Source organism: Amphiura filiformis, unplaced genomic scaffold, assembly GCF_039555335.1.
Source record: "Amphiura filiformis unplaced genomic scaffold, Afil_fr2py scaffold_593, whole genome shotgun sequence".
Lineage (NCBI taxonomy): Eukaryota > Metazoa > Echinodermata > Ophiuroidea > Amphilepidida > Amphiuridae > Amphiura > Amphiura filiformis.
Genome location: NW_027306057.1, coordinates 184777 through 207694, shown reverse-complemented (window position 1 = coordinate 207694; position 22918 = coordinate 184777). Strand labels below are relative to the sequence as shown.

The 22918-nt window shown below is 34.4% G+C and overlaps 1 non-coding gene across 1 annotated transcript; it reads right to left on the bottom strand.

The window, feature by feature from the left end:
• Positions 1-2661: 2661 nt before the first annotated feature.
• Positions 2662-2735, bottom strand: Trnat-cgu (transfer RNA threonine (anticodon CGU)). Its single transcript has one exon. It is a non-coding gene; the product is annotated as a tRNA-Thr (tRNA).
• Positions 2736-22918: the final 20183 nt, after the last annotated feature.

The window sequence follows — 22918 nt, the reverse complement described above, 5'->3', positions numbered from 1 at the left end:
TCGGGATATATTATTACTTGAAAAGCCGTAATATTTTATGGAAATGTATTGCATGTAGCCAATGAATTTACATCTTTGGTAAATAGTAAATTACTTATTCAACACAGTGGAATTACAAAATATGGCAGCTGTTACTGTAAAAAGTCTAAAAGTTTGTGTATTTAACCCTGAAGGCGTATATACAGGGTGTCCCATAAAAATTACCAAGTGAATAAAATTGAACATAGGTCGAGAAATAGATATCAGTATCAAAATTTTTTAAATGTAGCGCATAGGCTATTTATTGTGCATCACATACAAAAGAATAATTGGATTTGGTTGACTGGCTGCGAAGAAATTAACGATTACATAATGCGCGCATCAATGCAGTTCATTCCAAGTTTGATCAACAGGCGCCTTTTCATACTCACTCACCGCTTCCTAAAGTTTGTATATTTCATAAAATTTAGTCCACATTATCTTTTTATAATCCGACGGTGTTATATTATTTCCTTTCACTGAAGATGAATAACAGTTTGTTGATTGATTTCTACAATTGGAGGCTTTTCAACTTTAATTCTTTAGGTTATATGCAAAACTGTTATTTTATTTTAACTTTCCAAAGAACATTTGAGCGAAGAATAACAATGATCAAGTGCTTACAGCTTTACGGGGATTTTTTTATACAATGCACCATTAATGTTGAAGTTTTAAAAGATTTAAACTTTGCATTACAATATCTGGGAAATTTTCCAAAAATATTAATGTTTGTGAGAATTTTTTTTTTAAGCTAGCTGGAATTCTTTATGCAACCTTAATATCAACATTAATGAAAAAAGAAGTACCGAGCATTATCTTACATGCAAGCTTTCATTTTCAATATTGTGCAGGTTTTTAAATTTGAACAAAATCTAATTAAATGTTTTGCAAGAAACTGAATAAGAAATACGCACTGAATCGAACACTATACTGTTTATTTCATTAAAGCATAAAGTGAAGCATTACACTTTTAAGATTCCTGACCTAAACTGACAGCTGGGATTAACCATAATGTCATCATGTGTCATTATAACTAACTTTATTCGGCTGTGTGGAAAGCTTTAATATAATGCGGTTAAGTAACAGTATGAAACTGTCCTTAGGTGCCGCTTTACCGGTTAATGTACAAATATTGGGTGTGTTAAAAGGAACTGTCTAGAGCATATAATGCAGATAATGTATCAAAGTCCTAATAAGTAGAATAAAATATTGTTGTTACTGGATTTCAGGCACTTACCGTGCTTACGCAGGAGCAGGACGGATGCGGGTTAACTGCCCCCCAAAAAAAAAACCAACAACCCCGAAATCACGAAGGTCTCCGTGTTGCTATTTGTCACAAAAGAAAGTCCAAAAGTCAGATAAAAATTGACAGGAAGGTTCATTTGTTTGTATTAAGGCGTTCAAAAAGTCTAAAAAGTTTAGATGGTTTAGGTCCACTTTTTACCAAAACAATCTTCCCAAGCGCACTTTTCACTCAATTCTGCGTACGCGTATGCTTATTTTTTGATGTAAAAACATGAAAATCTATAGCAGATAAACTTAAACATAAACTTTCGAAGTGGGTGCCCCGCAATATTTCACCGACAGACTCACTCACATTGGATGGTATACAAATATATTGAATGTTTTATGAGTTCTATGATAAGAATATTTTCATGAGGCGAATTATGGACTGTTCCAACGAGGCATTACCAAGTTGAATGGAACAGTTCGTTATAAAAACGTTCATTATTTGTTTTATCAAACTAATAAGTAAGTTTCCTTGCTTCCACATAATTTTATAAATTACAAAATAAATCAAAAGATATCTAAATGCATATTAATTTCAGAAGCATAATTGGCGAGTTGAGGTGGAAACCTTGCGCGTCTGTCAGCGTTGCTATGGTAGCTCCGCGTCCGTGTAATGGAAAATGACTATTGCACGGACGTGGAGTGCAATAGTCCTTTTGCAGCTGGCCGCAAAAAATAGCAGAACTAATCAATAGTAGTTGGCCAATCGAATGACAAGAAACTCTGTATGAGTTATATAAAGCAGACTGTTCTTTGATATTAACGATGAAAGACAGGTGTTGGACAATATCGCTAAGATATTTGTGTAACATGGGTTGACAAGAGACAGAATGGGAAGATGTATTTCATCTGACACACATTTTTGATATACTTGACACGCAATTACTTTAAAGCCTTCATGTCACACAATATTGAGAAATTTGCTTACCTTCGATTTACCAATATAACGGTTGTTATGACATGCCTTTAAGCTGTTCAATCTATTACTTGAAATAATGTTGTGTCGTTGATATCCTATTACCACTTTTACAGACCCTTACAGCACTTGGACATTAAGCAGCCATTTAGCTGTTGTTTAAAGAAATACGTAGCAGAACATTTCATAAGAAAAATCTCAAATCTAAAAAAAAAGCTCTAGATTATTATTATTATTATTATTATTAATTAGTAGTAGTAGTAGTAGTAGTAGTAGTAGTAGTAGTAGTAGTAGTAGTAGTAGTAGTAGTAGTAGTAGTAGTAGTAGTAGTAGTAGTAGTATTATTATTAGTATTATTATTATTATTAGTAGTAGTAGTATTAGTATTAGTATTATTATTAGTATTATTATTATTATTATTATTATTATAGAAAAAGTGATCCCGTCTGGGAATCGAACCCAGGACCTCAGGTTTACGAGACCTGTGCCTTAACCACTCGGCCACGGGAGCTTCATGATAAGGCTGGTCGAACCCATAAGCGGTCACTTAAACTTATCTCCTCCCCGCAATTAGCCCATAGTAGCTAGGGCCGTAAATGCGAGAAATAAATTGCCATCCTCCCTGTGAGGAAATATTACATAGAAAAACAGTGGTATCCTGGTGAATAAAATGTTTATTTTTATAATTCCCGTCAATCATGTTTTAAATTTTAATTGTTTTTGAACATATTAATCGAAACATTTGAAGTGAAAGTTAATTTCATATACTTAAGCTTCAAAATACGTCATCCTCATAAGCATTAGGGATTTGATTGTCTATACTAGTCAGACAGTACCGTAATAGTTATTGAGAGCAGAAACTATATCATTTGTGTTCGTAAGCTCAGCTGTGTCAGTTTTAATCCAAATATTATCAGCGCTTTTGATTTTAGCTGCAACAACATGCTGGCTTATTAGCAGAAAGTGAACTTTTAAGTTTTAATTGTTATTAAACATATTCTTAATCGAAACATTTGAGGTAAAAGTTTATTTCATATTCTTGAGCTTCAAAATAATTGTCATCCTAATAAACATTAGGTATTTGATCGTCGATATTAGTCAGACAGTACCATAATAGTTATTGAAAGCAGAAACAATATGATTTGTGTTCGTAAGCTCAGGTGCGTCAGTTTCAATCCAATTAATATCAGCGCTTTTGTTTTTAGCTGGAACAACATGCCTGATATTGCTCCATACCTGAGCATTAACTTTGTTTCGAAGACTGCGAAAATCCTTCCATAGATTCGGAGGATTTGTGTTGCTTGCACTGCTGTTTGGATCAATTATTATTAGCTTTTACTGTGTCCATAAACCTTTGTCTTAACATTGAGAGTGCTATATTTACAGATGGTAAAGATAATTCCAAATGAAATAAGAAAATCAATGAGATGACGAACACAAACAAATGGCTAAATCATTATACAAGTGAACGACTTTTTAGTAATCCTGATGCTTTTGTGATGACTTGATCTAAAGAAACTTGTCACTTACTTATTTCAATCTTTTAAGTATAACAAGAAGGATTGGAAACAAGTAGATCACAGTTAACATTACACATTAAGAAAAACTAGGCACATATATTGATAAATTCAATATTATTTTCACTCCGAGTTTGGAGGGCAACACCAGGATATTATAGTTATAGGCTTTTGATATTTTCAACAATTTTTTCAATATTTTCAATTTATACATTGCATCGCCTCAAACAGACCTTTTGCGATCATTTGTCTATCGTCTATCATAATTTTATTATCAGTAATGGTAGCAGAGAGCAATGATAGGAATTGAGTTACTTTGCATAAAAGATCGAAACTCATCTAGATTTCAGGATAGAGTAACGATGATGAAACTTGCTAAACTAATTACAGCAATAAGGAGGACATTTTCTATCAACATTTAATTTCATATGTGAGGTGCTAATTTGTTAAACTCTTTTTTGTATGCTGAAGGAAAACAAAGTTCATTATAATGCATTACTGCCTCAAGATGACTTGCATTGTATGTTACCTTGCCTTGCCTTGCAAATTGTACCGCAAAGACTGTTCAATTCATCATATCATTAGCCAAAATAGAATAGACATTATTTTCCAGGGCACATTTGACACAACAATGGAGCTTGAAAACCTAGAATTTACTCCCTTGCCAAACGTTATATTTTATTCCGTGACTGGACTGCAATATCTAAATTTGTCATGTAACCATCGACCTCAGGCTACATTGCCTTCCTTCAGAACGCTCTCCAGGTAACTCATTTGTACCTTAAATCTTCAATGGCCTTGAAGATTTAATTTTATTGCTACTCATCCTGGTGGCATTTTTATAACCTTGACATCTGATATTCTTAGATGTCTATAACGTAAAAGGAGTGGTTTAATTTAACGTAAACTAGTCATTCTGACACGAAATGCTTTAACATAACAATAACAATGAACCCAGTGATGCCTTTCGTGGCCTTGAGTCCCTGCTTTGTATGGACCTCGACTATAATAATCTAAACCATATTCAAGGTCAGCCATTTTGAAGCACACTAGTTTCTTAACTTTTCACAAAATCTTTTAGCAAAGCTTTACACCGGAGTAATGGATGCCTCAATGGATCAGAAAAACCACAACGTACTTTTTGCTCAAACCAGGTCTGGGTAACGTTAGCGACAGTTTTTGTGCTTGTCAAAAGTGGTGTATATTCAAGTATACCGCACAATACAGTTCAGTAAAAACGTAGTAGGATTAGGATATCTTCACATCTTTTAGCAAAATCTTTAAAAAAAGCTTGAACTCAAATGGGTTAATGTGAATTGAAAATAAAAAGCTTGAACTTAAAATGAAAATGGGTCAATAAGATTATTATTTTTAGAACTAAGGCAATGGAGCCAAAGTCAATAATGTGATCTATCGATCGATCGATGCTTGGTCGGCCCTTATTGGTTGTAAAAATGATGTTGCTGACATTGCTGTTTAGGCCATCTATCATTTTGTATGTCCTTACTTTCATTTATTGCTCACGCACATTACACAAGCATCATGACCTATTTTAGCATCAAAATAAATTTGTTCAGTAAGTAGAATACATCTTCGACTCAAGTCAGTAATTCCTCACAAAAATGAGAAAAATATTGATTGTCAGAAAACGCCCCTTGTAGAACAACAACCAAACGCGACGATGATCGTCTTACCCATAATTGACGTAGACACGTTTCGAATTTCATATTCGAAAGCCATAATGGTGCATACGATATTTATTTAATGAATTTCAGATAATTTGAGAGTCCCGCGTAGTATTATTTTGTCGTTTAAACTTGACCGTATTCGAACCCTATTCGCCACTTTAATCCTCGTCTGAGACATTTTAAACCAGGGGCGTAGCCAGCTTTTATGGTCAGGGGTGGGCAAGATAAAATTTCGGGGGCACAAACGAACAAAATTGCAGTTGCATCATACAATACATAGAGACTGTATGTCTTCGAGCTTCCTGAAAAAGGCCTTATTGGTATTTTAAAATGGTATTTTACACTATTTTCGCCCATTATCCGGCTGAAAAGGACTTTATTCTTACAATGTGAAAATTTTTTGTATTTTACACTATTTTGGCCCTGAATTTTGCAAGAAAAGGGGCTCCTTGCCCTTTTTCTTTTCCTTTGCCCTCCTGATTTTTTTGTCAGGGGGGCACTCTGCCACCCTGCCCACCGCTGGCTACGCTACTGTTTTAAAAACATCTTGGGTGTGAGTAGTTATGGATTTAGTTGAATATTATTGGAAAATCTGGAGACGGATTGCGTTCCACCGTAACGGAGTTGAACCTTGAAATGTGTAAGCACATCGAAAGAAAGCGGACAACTTTAATACATTATCACTCGCCGCTATCTAACCTTATCCCGTCAAATCATTGTTTTCAAGAAAGCGGGTATGCGATGCTGTTGATTCATATGGGAAAATGGCAAATGGCTATCGTAGGTGATGTTATTTTACTATGTTTGTGAAAATGATTTGTGTAAAATACGAAGTTTTTTGTGTCGTTCAACTTTTGGGCTCCATTTGAACTCAGAGGATGATTTAAGGAAGCCCCATCATGCACTGTAAAAGTGTTATCACTAGAGTTTCAACTGCCACTTTACTTTTCAAATCCCATTGAACTCTGTGCAAAATATGTTGTTTTAGAATTGCCCGTGTGTCATTATTACTTGGTCGATTTCAGATCTAAAGTGATGTATGCATGAAAGATAATTCACACCTTCTGTAGATAACATAAAATGTGAAATCGACCAACTTTTTGAAGGTGTTTTTATTGTAAATATATCTGTCCAAATTCACTCACACAGCTGTGCTAACCGCAAGACTTGCTGGGAAGTGCTTAAATCATCCTCTGATTTGAACTTGATGCCGACAAGATTGAAATCCACTCTTTCACTTTTGCACCTGACGAAGACTATTCTATTATCATTGATAATCTATGCTAGTATTATTGTGAAGGGTCATTGAAAACATGTAAAGTTTGTGCAACTTGAGAAGTTACTGTGTTGTAAAATTTCTTCATCATTTTTAGAAGAGTTAAGTGAATATTGATTGATAAGTGTTGAGAAATATAATCGTGTCTTTGTATAGATAAAAATGTCTCAATGCTGGATACAGGTGCATCGTATGAATACTAAATCACAGTTATTCCGGGTTTTTTTCAAGGGCTGATTATTACAATAATTAATCGAATTTGCCAAAAGTATATGGAATGATTTACTACTAGGAATTTCGTATCCCTATTTATTCGAATGCGCGATCATTTTACCTTCGGGAAAACAAGTTTTTTTTATATTTCACATAGCCAAAACGGCTTTTATTTCCCTGTGCTCAATGGGAGAAAAACATGTATACAGAAAATGAAAAACTACACAGAATTACATAATGCAGGAGAACATTGATAAAAAACATTACATGATGTTTGAAAAGAGTGCAATCCATTACAGCTTTTTAAAAAAGAATGGTGAAAGTTAACAACACATCTGTTCTAAAACATGCCATTTATCAATAAATTTGTGCATTGTATTATTAGTAATAGCAATTCGTTTCTCAAGCTTGTAATGAAATTTAATCAATTGCAGAAAAGACACAAAAGATGGCTTTTGGTTTTTAAATCTACTGTCATAAATAACCTTTTTGATTAAAATGACACATATATTCAATAAAGTCTCGGAACCAAAACCAAAAATAATATGCTTATAGTTTAAATCAATGTGTCCATCAATATTGTCTATATACCATGATCTAAAATCATCCCACATTTTCTTCGCATATTTACAATCCCAAAACAAATGGTTCAAAGATTCAGGAGAGTTATTACAAAAGGTACACATTTCACTGTTCACAAGGTTCATCTTATACAGTCTACTATTTGTCATTAGACAATTAAGATTAATCTTATATTGAAAAATCCTGGTTCTTATATCATAAGTTGACTTGAAAGGCATAAGATAAATAACACTCCATTCATCGTCATTAATATTAAACTCATTCTTATACTTTTCTGTGATGTTGGAGGCTCTTGTATTCTCTGTACAAAAATACGATTAATACATTGAGATGTCATTTTACTAATATTGATTTCTTTATCTTCATGATACAACACGAAACCTTTAGGAGTACAAAGATCCCTGTCAAAACCCTGTTTCAAAACTTGTTTCCATGAGGAGGAATTGCATCAATAATGCTCCTCCATTGCAACCAAAAATACTTCTTAAAAATCCCCTATCACTCCAGACCTTGAATGGAACAATCGTACCATCAGTGTAAAATAAGTCGCTTACTAACTTCATACCGTGGATCAAAAAATGCTGAAAATAGATGGACTGGCGATTCACAAGGATGCGACGATTGTTCCAAATACATTGCTGGTGTGGGTCGACATTATCAGGATTTGTTAAATTAATATACGAAATCAACATATCTTTATAAAAGGATGGAATATGCCATTTCATTATTTGCTTTGGGGAGATATTGCAATAAAAGATTAAATCATTACCATATGGGATGATAAATTCATTCAAAATAATTTTCCAAGGTGCTGAAGTGGTATTGTATTTACTAACCCACTTAATTTTCTGAGCAGCAAAAATAGATTTTACATCAACCATTTTCAGCCCTCCTTGGTCAATTTCACCAATAATTGTGTTTCTCTTAACAAAACCTTTACCTCCATTCCAAAGAAAATTATAAATAATAGTGTCAATTTGCTGAATCACATGGTCAGGGATATGAATGACTGATGCCAAATAAATAAATTTTGATAATGCAAATGTTTTGATCAAGAGGATTTTACCAGAAAGGGTTAAGTTTCTAGTTTTCCAAATATTTAACAGAGTCTTTATATGCTTGATTTTTGGAACAAAGTTCAGATTCCCAGCAGCATCATTATCATAAGAAAAATACACACCCAATGCCTTAACAGGATTGTTTGGCCACTCAACATTCAATGGTTTTTCTTTGCAATTTCTCTTAGAACCAAGCCATAATGCTTGAGATTTACTTACATTTAATTTTAATCCAGAGACCTTAGAGAAAAGATCTAAAACCTTTAAAAGATTATTTGCTGACTGAACGTCATTTAAAACACATGTAGTATCATCTGCATACTGAATTAACTTAAGTTCAAAGTTATTCACAATTATACCCGAAATAGATGCGTCTTCACGTATTGAACATGACAATAATTCAATCGCCAAAATAAACAAGTAAGAGCTCAATGGGTCGCCCTGCCGCACGCCGCGCCCCACCGAAAAGTAATGTGATGTAAGCCCATTATTAAGAATACAACTACTAATATTAGTGTAAAGGGATTTGACATACTTGACAAAACTTGGACCAAAATTCATTCGATTTAAAGCTTGAAAAATAAAGCTTGGGAAAACAAGTTGATACAATTGATATTTTGAATACTAGTTGAGACGGAGTAAAAGATTTTTATTGATAACTATGATTGCCTAAATTAATTTAAATTAATAAACATACCCATTACAAAGCGCTGGTGAAACAGTTTTTGATGTAACAATTTTTTTTATTGTTCCTATGAAGAAGACATGATGTGACTGATGCTGTAAAGTTTAGAGTGTCACGTAGCTGAATAGTACGGCGGTAACTTCGTGTCGTGTTTTGTTTGACTAATTATTAGAGGTTGTGAGCGAGGTGTTACGTAACAAAATGTTGAAAGTTCAGCCAGAAAGTAATTTATGAAACATGAATATAAAGGAAACAATAACGTATAAAAGAAATAAAGACACAGTGATCGAAAATCACAAGGAAGTTGTAAATTTAAAAAGTTGCAGTTTGTTCCATTAGATGAATCACTGATAATTATAATAAGTACACAAAGCTTTTTCGATCAAGAGAACTGGCGCCGTGCTTTTCATTAATTAAAAGTGTTGGGACACTTATAGAATATATGTACACCTTATTTCCATAATTTGTAACGTGATGAAATATAGGTTTCCTTGTTGTCAAGCTTATACATTTTCCTAACACCCCAATCCTCACCCTTCTCCACCAATCAATGTTGGGTGCCACAAGGCGCACGTGACCAAAAAGTAGGATTAAACATTGACCGTGGGAGTGGGGGGCTTATTTACATAACCCTATCAAAACTACTTATGACCAGCATTGTAGTAATGACTCGTGTATTCCATTCATAAGCGTTAAGAAAATCGTATTTGGCTGTTTGTTTTCAACATTTTGTTACATCTTTGCAAAGGTCATGGTAGTAATGATTGTCGGAAGTGAGCCGTCATATTGGTATATCTCGTGTAATATATTTGAAACAATACACTTGTAGAATTATTATTTTAGTACCAAACTTGACCCCCGTGTGTTATAACGCACTGTTCCATGAATAAGCAATTTTTCCACAAGGCCTCGTCCAATATATTCAGTACCTTGCTTCCTAGCACTTCAATTTAAATACTATATACGATACGTATTGAGATGTATCCCATTTTAGTAGCACTTCTTAAATTAAATTTTGAATTAGGACACTCAAATATAAATTAGCCGTTAGCCCGGGGAATGTCGTCCGAGAAAAGAATCTCATGTTTACAGAAAGTTTCAGGCACCGTTTATTTGTGAATTTATTTCCATTAATGATTTTCAAGACAAAAAAGAATTCCCTCACTTTGTGAACAGTTATTCAAACATGTCTACAATTAAGCACTCACACATTTTTGAAACTCAAGAAAACATAGCGGTGGATTGATATGAAAATACTCCACATTATGATATTAGATTTATAAAAGCATTGTTGTGAGAACAATATCGTAATTATTATTTATTTATTTATTATTTATCTCTCGCACCACTTGCTCACTTCCACTTTAATATACGATATGCACAGCTGTATCACACGCAGAAGCTTTGTGGGATTTTGGAGAACTTAAGGGCTCAGATAGCAACGTTTGCACAGTATTTTTGTGGGACCTGAGAGCACATCATCAGACATATCGAATTGTATTCTAAATATGAAGAATGTCCTTCTCATATCAAACATTTTTGAAATTCGCGATATACGTAATACAAATTTTATGGCAAATAATTAAAAATTGATATTTTTATATTTAACAGTCCTCGATGTAAACTTTATAAATCTAATTATATGTATCTAAAGTGTATGTATCTGGGAACATTTTGACCTTTCATATTGAAGATATATACTGCGCCAAAAAAGTATCTTCTTTACACTTGGATAAATAATTAAACTGGGTTTGTTTTTGCTATATCAGTTTTTAAATTTGATGCATAGATTTTTAGTTTTTGTCTCTTAATATAAGGGGGAATTACTTTAATAAATGTGTGTATTCCAATTATGTGTTAGATACCACGATTTAATAATATAATGATACAAGAGATAAGTAGATATTTATAAAGCACAATTCGTTGTGTTCGAGGTAAACCACCTCAAACCGTCGTACAATACAATCACAAGAAAATACGTTAAACATGTACTACATCATAGAATACTGGTACAAAAATAATAACACAGGTAATACAACAGATGAAATCATGAAACCTTAACAAATTTATTAAAAATGTCAAAAGGCATGGTATACAATTGACTGCTGAATAAAATCATAAGAATTGATATGCGAATGAGTCCATGTAATACTAATAGGCGTGGGTGTCAGGAAAAGGAAATCAGTAGTAGTACTTGAAAAGGTGAGTTTTCACTGATCTTTTGAAATGTTCAACAGTTTGCGAGTCGAGTCACGAAAATTAATAATAAGGCAATTAAGGTTAGCTTAGTCAGAGAGTAGAAGGGTTTTCTGGTTGGTGGCAGCATCGTATCCAATAAAAGACGCTTAACCCTTTCTTACTGATTCATTTTTGGCAACCATTATACCATGTATACATCTATCTACTCTGCATTTCTGTACCAAATTCCCATTACGCCGTTATTCAGTTTTTTTGTTACCAATATATAGCCAACTAGGCTGCTCTACAACCATGCCCTAATAGATACACTGCAAATAAATATGTTAAGGTTTCTGTAACACTTTTTAAACACATGAACGTGTTTATCAACAACTGAAAACAGTTAATATCCACATTATCTAGAAATTACTGGTATTTTCAGAAACCTCTACTCATACATAATTATTACAAGAACAAAATAAAACCTAATACTTTCATTCCCTTTTCAAATAATCGCACTCTAAAGTTTATACTTAAACACACCAAAGTATTATACATTATACATGTAAATCAACGCTGACACAACCACCCTTGAACGTCCGTAGTGTCCTACCTAAAAACTCCAAATGGATTGAAAATGTATTTCATCATTTCAGTATTATTTTATAAATCATTTATGTGTACGTCGTAAATCGTAATTTTCGATATTCTCAGCGTTATTTACCTTGTAGTACATGTATTACTTTCATTGTTCTTATTATAATGTTTTCCATAGCTATGTCACTTTCGACTGCTTCCAGGATATTGCTATTGAGTATACTTTCAAATATGTAATGTTCTGCCAAATTTTCGATGACATTATGAATTTGATTTTGACATTAAAGCCAATACACATGAAATATAAATGTAATTTTATTTCTGCTGGGATTAGATAATAAAGTAATAACTGCAATTAATTTTTCTCTCATATATGACGGGATCATATGTATCACAGGCCACATGAGAGATTAAAAGAAAAAGATAGAGTGAGATTTTGAAAAAGCATTAATTCACTCCCTGTATAAAGCTACTAGCTTCATGCTATCACTAATACTGGTCGGGATATTGGTATTAAGTATGCTACGATCTTTAATAATAACAATTCATCATCATTTACCTTGTACTACTTTAAAATTCCAAACTTTCATTGTTCTTATTATTATGGATATTGCTATTAAGTATGATGATGTAACAGCATTAACTACCATAACAATAGATGAATACAATTTTGAATATATAGACGCATCCAATTTCACGCATTCCTACACCTCAATGGCAGCCAAAGCTGGGTCCCGTCGGCTCCATCACACCTAAAATGTGAAATGATGCGGCCTTGAGGGTAATTTAAACTGCATTCTATCACCCGTGTTACACGTAGACAAAAGAATGATGACAGTTTACAACACAAAATAATCTAACATCGAATTTTAAGCGCCTTTAATCCACCCAATTGGGCAGTCACAACACCAGTTTGGTGCTTCGGGGACCCAATAATGGCCGACCAAATCCTGAACATGACTTGGCTCGTTGGATTCGCCTATAGCGATGCACTACAACGTTTACGGAGTACCTATACGCTGGCGAAGTTACGTAATAATCGGACTAACTACCATAGCAATACTTGAATATGGATACCGCGCTGCACTGATACGTTCACGCACCTGTAAGATTAGTATCTTTGAAAAGACCAGTATTTTATTCAATCTATGACTGCAGACATACACAGGTGATGAGTGTAACCTGCTTGTAGTGCAGCGCGATATGTTCAAAATTGTTTTCACCTATTGTTATGGTAATTAATCCGATTTATTACGTCACTTCGACAGCGAATTGAGTATGTTACAGGTGAAATCGTACTTGACTAAACTTTCATTGTTCTTATTATTACGTTTGCTATTGTTATGTCACTTTCGACTACTCCAAAAGATCAGGATATTGCTGTTAAGTATGATGATGTAACAGCATTAACTACCATAGCAACAAATAAATACAATGTTTGAATAGATCGCCCTGCACTACAACGTTTACGGTGTACCTTTAGCAATGAAATATTTTAGATGTCAAAGAAATGCTGATCACTCGCACCTGTAAGATTAGTAAAAGAGCGGTATTGTATTCAATCCATGATTGCAGCCACATTACAAATGCTTGTAGTGCAGGGCGATATATTAAAACATTGTATTTATATATTGCCATGGTAGATAATCCTGTTACATCATCACTTCTACGGCGAATACATAGTTTGAGATATTCAATATTCTTTCAACAACTCTTCCTATACTTTTGTACAGGAGCCAACCGCGTTGTTAATCCGTGATGAATCCACACTTTCACTGTAGCATATACGCGAACGCAAGTGAGACTACGCGTTACGCGAAAGCGCGTAAACTTCGTCATGCCTGGAACCTTTGTGCGTATGCAAGCTTACAACTTCAATTCAGTATTTTTCAGGTAGCGGCTAAACATTGCCGGTTTATTCTGTAATTGTATTGCTGATCAATATCAACAGAGAAATCATCGAAGTTTTTGAAAGGCTGTTAATCGTTGTTAATCGGTGAAAACATGATCGAATCCCTAAGTCAAATATTCGGTGACATATGAGTTTGATTTTGACATTATAAAGCCGATACATATGAAATATGAATGTCACTCTATTTCTGCTGGGATTAGAAAATTGAAATAAAGAATAATTGCAATTGATTTTTGTCTCGTACATGTATATGACAGTTGAAGTTGAAGTAAATTTTCAAACTTCTTTTGGCAAACTCTCTATTGAAATAATTGGGGTTGACCATTCCAACGAATACGGAATATGTCAATATTTCAATTTTTGAGATTTTATTGTATTGACCGTAAGAATTGCAATGATGAAAACAAACTAGCACTCAACCAGACCCTAATATAAACATATATAAATACCACAAATGAATTAAAGAAGTCCAGTTTAGTTATGCCATTTCTGTTGCCATGGTTACCTTTTGAATGAAAAAGTTGCACCTGGACCCATTGAAAATGTTGCTTTTGTTGTTATAATGAAAGATAGGGATTAAACGACTAGTTCGCGTCTGAAATTCTGACTACTAGACGGGAAATGCCGAACTGCGCAGGTCGGCAACCAATGACGGCGCGATTAGACGCCATTTAGTTTTTTATATCTGTCTTTCATTATAAGAGTGCCTGATCGTCACTTATCACGGGGGTCATGCTTGACCAGTCACGTAGAGAGTGTAATGGTAAACTGACTCAATTGGCTTTTAGTGCAACTTTTGAAGATTCATCTGTTTAATTCAAGGAGTCACCATGGCTACACATTTTGAGCTGTCCAGACAAATGAGGTCTTAAAATTTGCAGAATTAAACTGGGTTTGTTTTTGCTATTTCAGTTTTTAAATTTGATGCATAGATTTTTAGTTTTTGTCTCTTAATATAAGGGAGAATTACCTTTATGTATGTGTTTATTCCAATTACGTGTTAGATACCATTGATAATATAACGTCAACTGAAATTAATTTGTAGGGCATATACTCCGCTTGCCTGACGATGAGCCAGTGAAAGAGTACGCATTTTATGTCCCAACTGATGGCAAGAGGAAACCTGGACGGCAATTCTGGAAATACATCCAGTGTCTTTTGGGGGATACGGACATGCCGAGTCAAGGTCAACTATCAGCAATGGCTCAAGACCGATGTAGCTGGAAGAAACTTGTAGTCGCCTGCTCCGCAGCCGAATGATGATGAAGAATATAATGATAAAATTAATAAGCAGATATTTATAAGGCACAACTTGTTGTGTTTGAGGTAAACCACCTCAAACCTTTGTAAAATGCAATCACAAGAAAATAATGTGAAACATGTACTACATCATAGAATACTGGTACAAAAATAGTAATATAGGTAATATAACAGATGAAATCATGATACCTTTACAAATTTATTAAAAATGTCAAAAGACATGGTACACAATTGACTGCTGAATAAAATCATATGAATTGATATGCGAATGACTCCATGTAATACTAATAGGCGTGGGTGTCAGGAAAAGGAAATCAGTAGCATATAGCACCTGAAAAGGTGAGTTTCACTGATCTTTTGAAATGTTCAACAGTTTGCGAGTCGAGTCACGAAAATTAATAATAAGGCAATTAAGGTTAGCTTAGTCAGAGAGTAGAAGGGTTTTCTGGTTGGTGGCATCGTATCCAATAAAAAACGCTTAACCCTTTCTTACTGGCTCATTTTTGGTAAACGCTGTGCCATGTAGGCCTATACATCTACTCTGGATTTCTGTACCAAATGCCCATTCAGTTTTTTGTTACCAATATATAGCCAACTAGGCTGCTCTACAACCATGCCCTAATAGATACACTACAAATAAAAAATGTTTAGGGTTCTGTAACACTTTCTAAACACATGAACGAGCTTATTAACAACTGAAAACAGGTAATATTCACATTATCTAGAAATTACTGGTATTTTCAGAAACCTCTACTCATACATAATTATTACAAGTACAAAATAAAACCTAATACATTCATTCCCTTTTCAAATAATCGCATTCTACTTAGGGTATACGATGTATTGTTGGTCGAAGCAGAAACAAAAAATGTAGTTCACAGCATCTTGCGAACGGTAGTGAGCTTTAGCAAAAATTGCATTGCTCAATTCATAGCTAGCGTGTAGAAGAATTCAAATATCACAGATATACTTTTGTAGGTCCTTTGGTTCTTGAGTTATATTGTAAACAGGGCTGAAACAACGACACTTTTGTAAAACGTATATAACTCATTAACAACAATAAATTGAGCAAGTTGTCAAAGTATATGATTTGTACAATGAACTTTTGCAAAACACCAAAGTGTTATTTTTCAATAATATATTTATTCAGATAATGAAAATCAATAATATATTGATTCAGATAATGAAAGTCCATTTTTTGGCTGCTTCGACAAACAATACCTCGTATACCCTTAAACACACCAAAGTATTATGCATTATACATGTAAATAAACGCTGACACAACCGCCCTTGAACGTCCTACCTAAATTAATGTGCAGATCATATTTTTCGATCTTCCCAGCATTATTCACTTGTACTACACTAAACTTCTTATTATAACGTTTTCCATTGCTATGTCACTTTCGACTACTTTCAGGATATTGATATTGAGTATGCTATTATACTTTCAAATATGTAATGTTCTGTCAAATTTTCGATGAGATATAAATTTGATTTTGACATTAAAGCCGATACACATGAAATATGAATGTCATTTAATATCTGCTGGGATTAGCAAATGGAAATAAGTGATAACTGCAATTAATTTTTGTCTCGTATATGACAAGATCAGATGTATCACGGGCCACATGAGAGATTAAAGGAAAAAAGATGAAGTTGGATTTTGAAAAAGCTATAATTCATTCCCTGCATGAAGCTACTAGCTTAAGGATATTGCTATTGAGTATGATGATGTAACAGCATAGCAATAGATGAATACAATTATTGAATATATCGCCCTGCACTACAACGTTTACGGAGTACCTATTAATGCATTGATCCATAGATGTCAAAGAAAGGCTGATCATTCGCACCTGTAAGATCAGTATCCTTGAAAAGAGCGGTATTGTATTCAATCTATGATTGCAGATATACACAGGCGATGAGTGCAAATGCGTGTAGTGCAGGACGATATATTCAAAAATTGTATTTATCTATTGCTATGGTAGTTAATCCTATTGCATCATCACTTCTACGGCGATTTAATGCCATATGAATTTGATTTTGACTTTAAATCCGATACACATGAAATATGACTGTCATTCTATTTCTGCTGGGATTAGAAAATTGAAATACAGGACGGGATAAGATGTAACACGGGCCACATGAGAGATTAAAAGAAAAAAAGTTGGGTTTTGAAAAAGCTATATTTCATTCTAATAGCTTCATGTTCCCTGTCACTAATACCGGTCGGGATATTGGTATTGTGTATGCTACAGGTGAAATTAAAATATAAATCATTTTTATGTTATCATTTCACTTTTGTTGAATATAAAAGCAGAGGTAAACGGGAAAAACGTGCTAGATTCAAGTAAGTTGATTATCAAATTAATGCGATGAAATATAAATTCACTTTTGACATTAGCTAATGCAAATGAAGTATATCATACATGTCATATGTAAATTAATATCTGAGGGATTTGAAATTGGAAGCGATAAATGTAATTAATATTTCTTGTAATATAATGCCTATTCAGATGTGTACCACACGCCATTAGATGGAATTAAAAATGAAAGTTGGATGAAATGGAATAAAAATGATAGAGAACAAACCCAAAAAAGAACAAAAAAGGATTTTAATAATGCACAACAATTCTGCAGCACTTTAGTGTCTCCAGGCGATTCTTATTAAGCAACGGTTGTAAATGAAGTTCAAATAAAATTTTAAAACATGGAAGTACCACAGTAATACTTAAATGCATGCATTTCATTTCATTTTCATTTATTGCACTTCATCACGGGCAGAATTCGTAATTATTAAGACATAATACAGTAAAAGCCTCTCCCTGCAAGATTCATTTAAATAAAGTGGAAACTTTATACCAAGAACAATAATAGGCAAAATTTGTGGAGATGTGACGATCAATCGCAACAACATAATTATTATAGCGGATAACGGTCCTGATAATGCGAATGGTTCTGGATCTATCTCGATCCTATCCAACCATTGAACGGCCCCGCCATATGCAAGGAGAACCTGGACCTGACAAAATACTGGACATGAAGAATTACGTAACTTAACACAATGATGTTATATGACTGGTTTAATTTCATTCATACGAGTACATGCTGCTAGATTGAAGTTCTCCTCGCATATGGCGGAACCTTGCAATGGGCGAATGAACAAAAAGACAGGCATCGGACAACGTTGTAAGAAATATTTTTCACTCATTTTAGTTTCTGATATTGACTTGTAATTAGGCATTTAATTAAGTAGAGGGTAAAAATCACTTGCGGAAACGTTCTATTATTTTAAAGATAAATTATGGAGATACTTTATAATGGGAAATTATTCAAACGTACGGTACTGCTCTGAATAAGCACACCAGAGAATTACAAAACTGGAGTAAGTTTTAATTGGTAAATATACGCAATAAATCGTATACAGTCAACATTTCGAGAAAACAGAAATGCAGAAATATCATCACCGAAAGCCCTCACACTACGAACAATCACGCTCAAGTTCGTGTAAACATTTTCATGGTGTAAAGAAGTCGGGTAGTGATATTGATAAAATAGTTCCATAAGAAAAATTATTGGTATTACAGATGCATGGTGCAAAAGTACGCAAAAGTCTAAAGGCCAGCAGATAAATAGTTACTGTGGTGCAAGCTGGTGGTATTTCCTCGATTTTGTTCTTCAAAATCACCAATAACATTAACGAATTAAACATCGATTTTTAAAAGAGTCTGAGAAATCCTGAGGAATTCACATTATACAGGGTGTCTCAATAAAATAGAATTAAAACTTTCGGAAAGAATAAAAAAACATGATTTTTTTTTTTTTAAAAATTGGGCAAAATCATCAAAATCCGTTTGCTGATATGGTTGGTACTGTATAAAAATGTTCATTTTTACCTTTTCTTAACTCTGATGTTGCTTGAGAAACGTATGATTAAAATGCTTTTAGAAGATATTGTTACGAGTCGTTACTGACTCAAAGCTAAAACCACCTTTTACCCAAATTCACTTCAGAATGCACAACAAAACACACTGTTTGATTTATATCTGAATCTTTAATGAAAAGTATGATTTGACATTCATTTTTTTAATTAAAACAAATACATACATAGAATCAATGAAACTGTTACATAACCAGGTGTCACAGATTCACCAAAATGAGACATGCTTTTTCTGCACTGATCCATTTTATTGACAGATGTGTTGTTGCAGCAAGTTTACAGAGGAATATATTCCCCTTTTGGGAAGAGAAGTGCACTTTGTTGCACTCAAAATCTCCTTCGATTATGTTGCTTGAATAATAGCACATTATCACATGGGTGGGTACCTCTATTTGTGAAAGCACTATACAATACAATTAAAGAGAGAGAGCCTGCAAACTCTCTTCATGAAAACTGCCACCAGGAAATGACCTTTCTCTCTCGTTTATGCCAAAATGGTAAACTGGGATTTCCCCTTCTATATTTAGGGATGTTCATAATTGTGCAATACACTTAACGTTCAGGAGACCTGTGAATTTCCTAGGATTAAAAGTTAGATATTATTGGATTTGCTATTGAATCCACTATTACAGGAGAGGGATTCCCGAAATGTCATTACACACCAACTCTTGCAAGGGGGATTCCCATCTCTCATGAAATAGCTAAAATTGTAAACAAAGATGAATAATCAAATTAAATTACTGCTTGCACATCACAAAAATTATACTATCACATTGATTTTTTTCTTTTGTTTTTAAAGAGAACATTTTTGGGACACTCTGTACATAATTTTTATTTTGCGGTAGTAATAATCACATTTTCCAAAAATGTTGCTTTCAGAAAAAGTTGCACTTTCCCATATCCAATACATTTAATGTACGAAAACATTTTCAATATCAATGTTTTGATTGATTTAATGGTGTTTTTGGTTTCTTTAATTTTTATGTATGCGATTACCCAGTCACCCATGCAATCATCTTGCAGTATAAAACAATGATTCATTGACATGCACGGGGTATAACTAGAAGGTTTTATTCAGCCGGTGTTTCAAAAATGGTAAAATCAATTTAGGAATTACAAAACATTCTGTGCATAACTTGACATTCATTTTGTTGATTTGAAGATGGATTGAGGGGGGGGGGTCAAGAAAATCCTGACAAGGCACAACACCAACCTGACAGATGCTACCCATGCAGCCCAAGACAGACGTCCCATCATTTCCGCGCGACTCTGAGAGGAACAAGCGGAGGACAAAAGCAAAAGCAAAGCAAGGTATTAATCTATTGTACAACTCCGACTATCTGAATAATTTAAATTGTTAATTAATAGTATTGCATCTACAAGTCACACTCGGCCACAAAGCTGAGATGGGTACGTGTATACAAAATTGTGACGTATTTTAAATAAAAGCATGAAATTGGTTATCAAATTTGATTAAAACATCCATGTATTTGCATCGCGATTTGTTAATTAGAACAACCGGTTATTGTAACTTATTTTTCTCCCATGTATGACGGGATCCAAATTGTATCATGGTTTACATCAGAAAATCAAATTTAAGCAAATTGGAAGGAACCTATGTAGAAAGAAAGACAGTAAATACATGAAGGATATTGAATAAGCTTTCTTTTATTCCCCGCAACTTTTTAAACATTTTATGGCTTCAGGAGATTTTGTTATCGATCGAGTGAAACTTTCCTTTTTACGTGGAGTAACGGTTTGCAAGTTTTGTTTCAGAAGTTGCATGCTTGAACCACGAAGGTGCCCCGTTATATACATGCCATAGCATGTCGCATACTACTATAGGTATACTTAAACAAAATGGGTAATGCAGGTTTACTGGAAAATAAAAGGCTGTAAGGCATTTATTTATTAAGTGTCGTCTTCATCGACTACGAAGCAGTCTGTCACAAACTGCCTGCAATGCCAACAATAAAAACAAACAGAATTTATATAGCGTCATTCTACAAAAAGTCAATAGTTCAAAGGCACAAGAAATCAGATCTGATAGGTTTGTTGGAACAGATGGTATTTTAGCAACTTCTTGAAAATTCCCACAGTCTGAGCATGGATGGGAAGTTTGTTCCATTATTTTGGTCCAAAATATGGGTAAGATATGTCTGCAAATGACACACTATTAGTTTTAGTTCAAGAAACTGAGAAGACGATGTTGATGACGGGCGAGCCGGTTGACGAGCCGGTTGTGGCTGAAGCAAATCAGTGAGACAGTTTGTGGTAAGCTTTGTAGACCAAAAGGAGGCATTTGAAAATTTGAGAAATTTTGACTTTGAGGAATTTTTTAAACACGTCCGGTGAAAGTGGTGTTATTGCACACCCTCTGAATGATCCATAACAGTAAATGTATAAGTATAATGTTGTATCTATCCATTGACTCAAAAATAAGTGTCAACATTCTCCATAGAAAAGAACTAAACATTTGCTAGGGTTGAAATAATACCCTCCTCTTGAGACAAGAGTAAGCTGGTAGTTCAATTTATTGCTTGTAAAAAAGGATGGCCGTACAAATGTGACAACTTTAACTTGTCAGAGAATATCTGACGGGGTTGCATTTCCCCACGGTCTATGATGGTTAAGTTGGTGATCTACTTGGTATGAGTACCCTCTGTCTTCACTGTTGCCTTGTTCAAGCTGAGAATCATCGCCCATAGATTTTGATTGGATTATCTGCCAATGTGCACAATACATGTGCATTTGTTGAATGAAGTGAGATTATTCGGTAGGAGTCGGTGACGTAGCTGTTAACGTAATCCTCATAATTCTGCTAATGAATTTGCGTTTTAAAGCCACTAAACAATTTTCAGAGGCAGAATGTTTGGAAGATCTTGATCTTCAGTTGGGTGAAGATGTGGTCATTGGTCATGGATCCAAGGTAGCGAGAACCCTTAACAGGATTACGGTAGCGTAAGTTTCATAGAATTATAGTACATAAGGGACCGATCGTTATTTGGAAAAATATCGACAAAACATTTCGCGTTCCCCTCGCGTCCGCTCAAAATATTCGCGTTCCCCCTTGTTTTCCGATTTTTCTCCATTTAAAATTTAGCAATCCCCCTCCTGGTTCAACTAAAATTTCGGGTTCCCCCTAAAGACCCAAAAAATGTCGTGTTCCCCCTAAATTTTCCCATTCCCCCCTCTGTCATAAATAACGATCGCTCCCTAAAGTAAACTGTATGCTTCGACTATATTCATAAATACGTTGTTATAAATACGCACGTCACCACCTCCGCGCTGCCATAACAGTTTGTTGACAGTAAGTCGCGAAGTGACCTTCTACATAGCAGGTGGTATTCTTGTACATTTGAATGCAAAGGCGGTAAACAACACGAGACTACTGTGCAGCAAAAATGTCCTTTTTTGTGTTAAACTTTGTGATTATATTGTAAACTATTGAGGAACACATAATAGCTGCAATCATATAGACGCATCCAACTCGGGAATCCAACGAGCCAAGTGGTGGTCAGAAATCATTCGGCCATTACTGGGTCCCTTCTGCACCAAACTGGTGTTGTGACTCCCCAATTTGGTGGTTAAAACCACATAAAAATCGGTGTTGTGTTGCAATCTTCAATCATTCGTTTGTCTACGCAACACTGGTGATGGAATGCATTTGAAAATCCCCACCAAGGCCACACCATGGAGCCGAGCTATGGCTACCATTAAGGTGTAGGAATACGTGAAATTGGATTCGTCTATACGGATCACACTTGTAACACTCTCATAACTTTGCC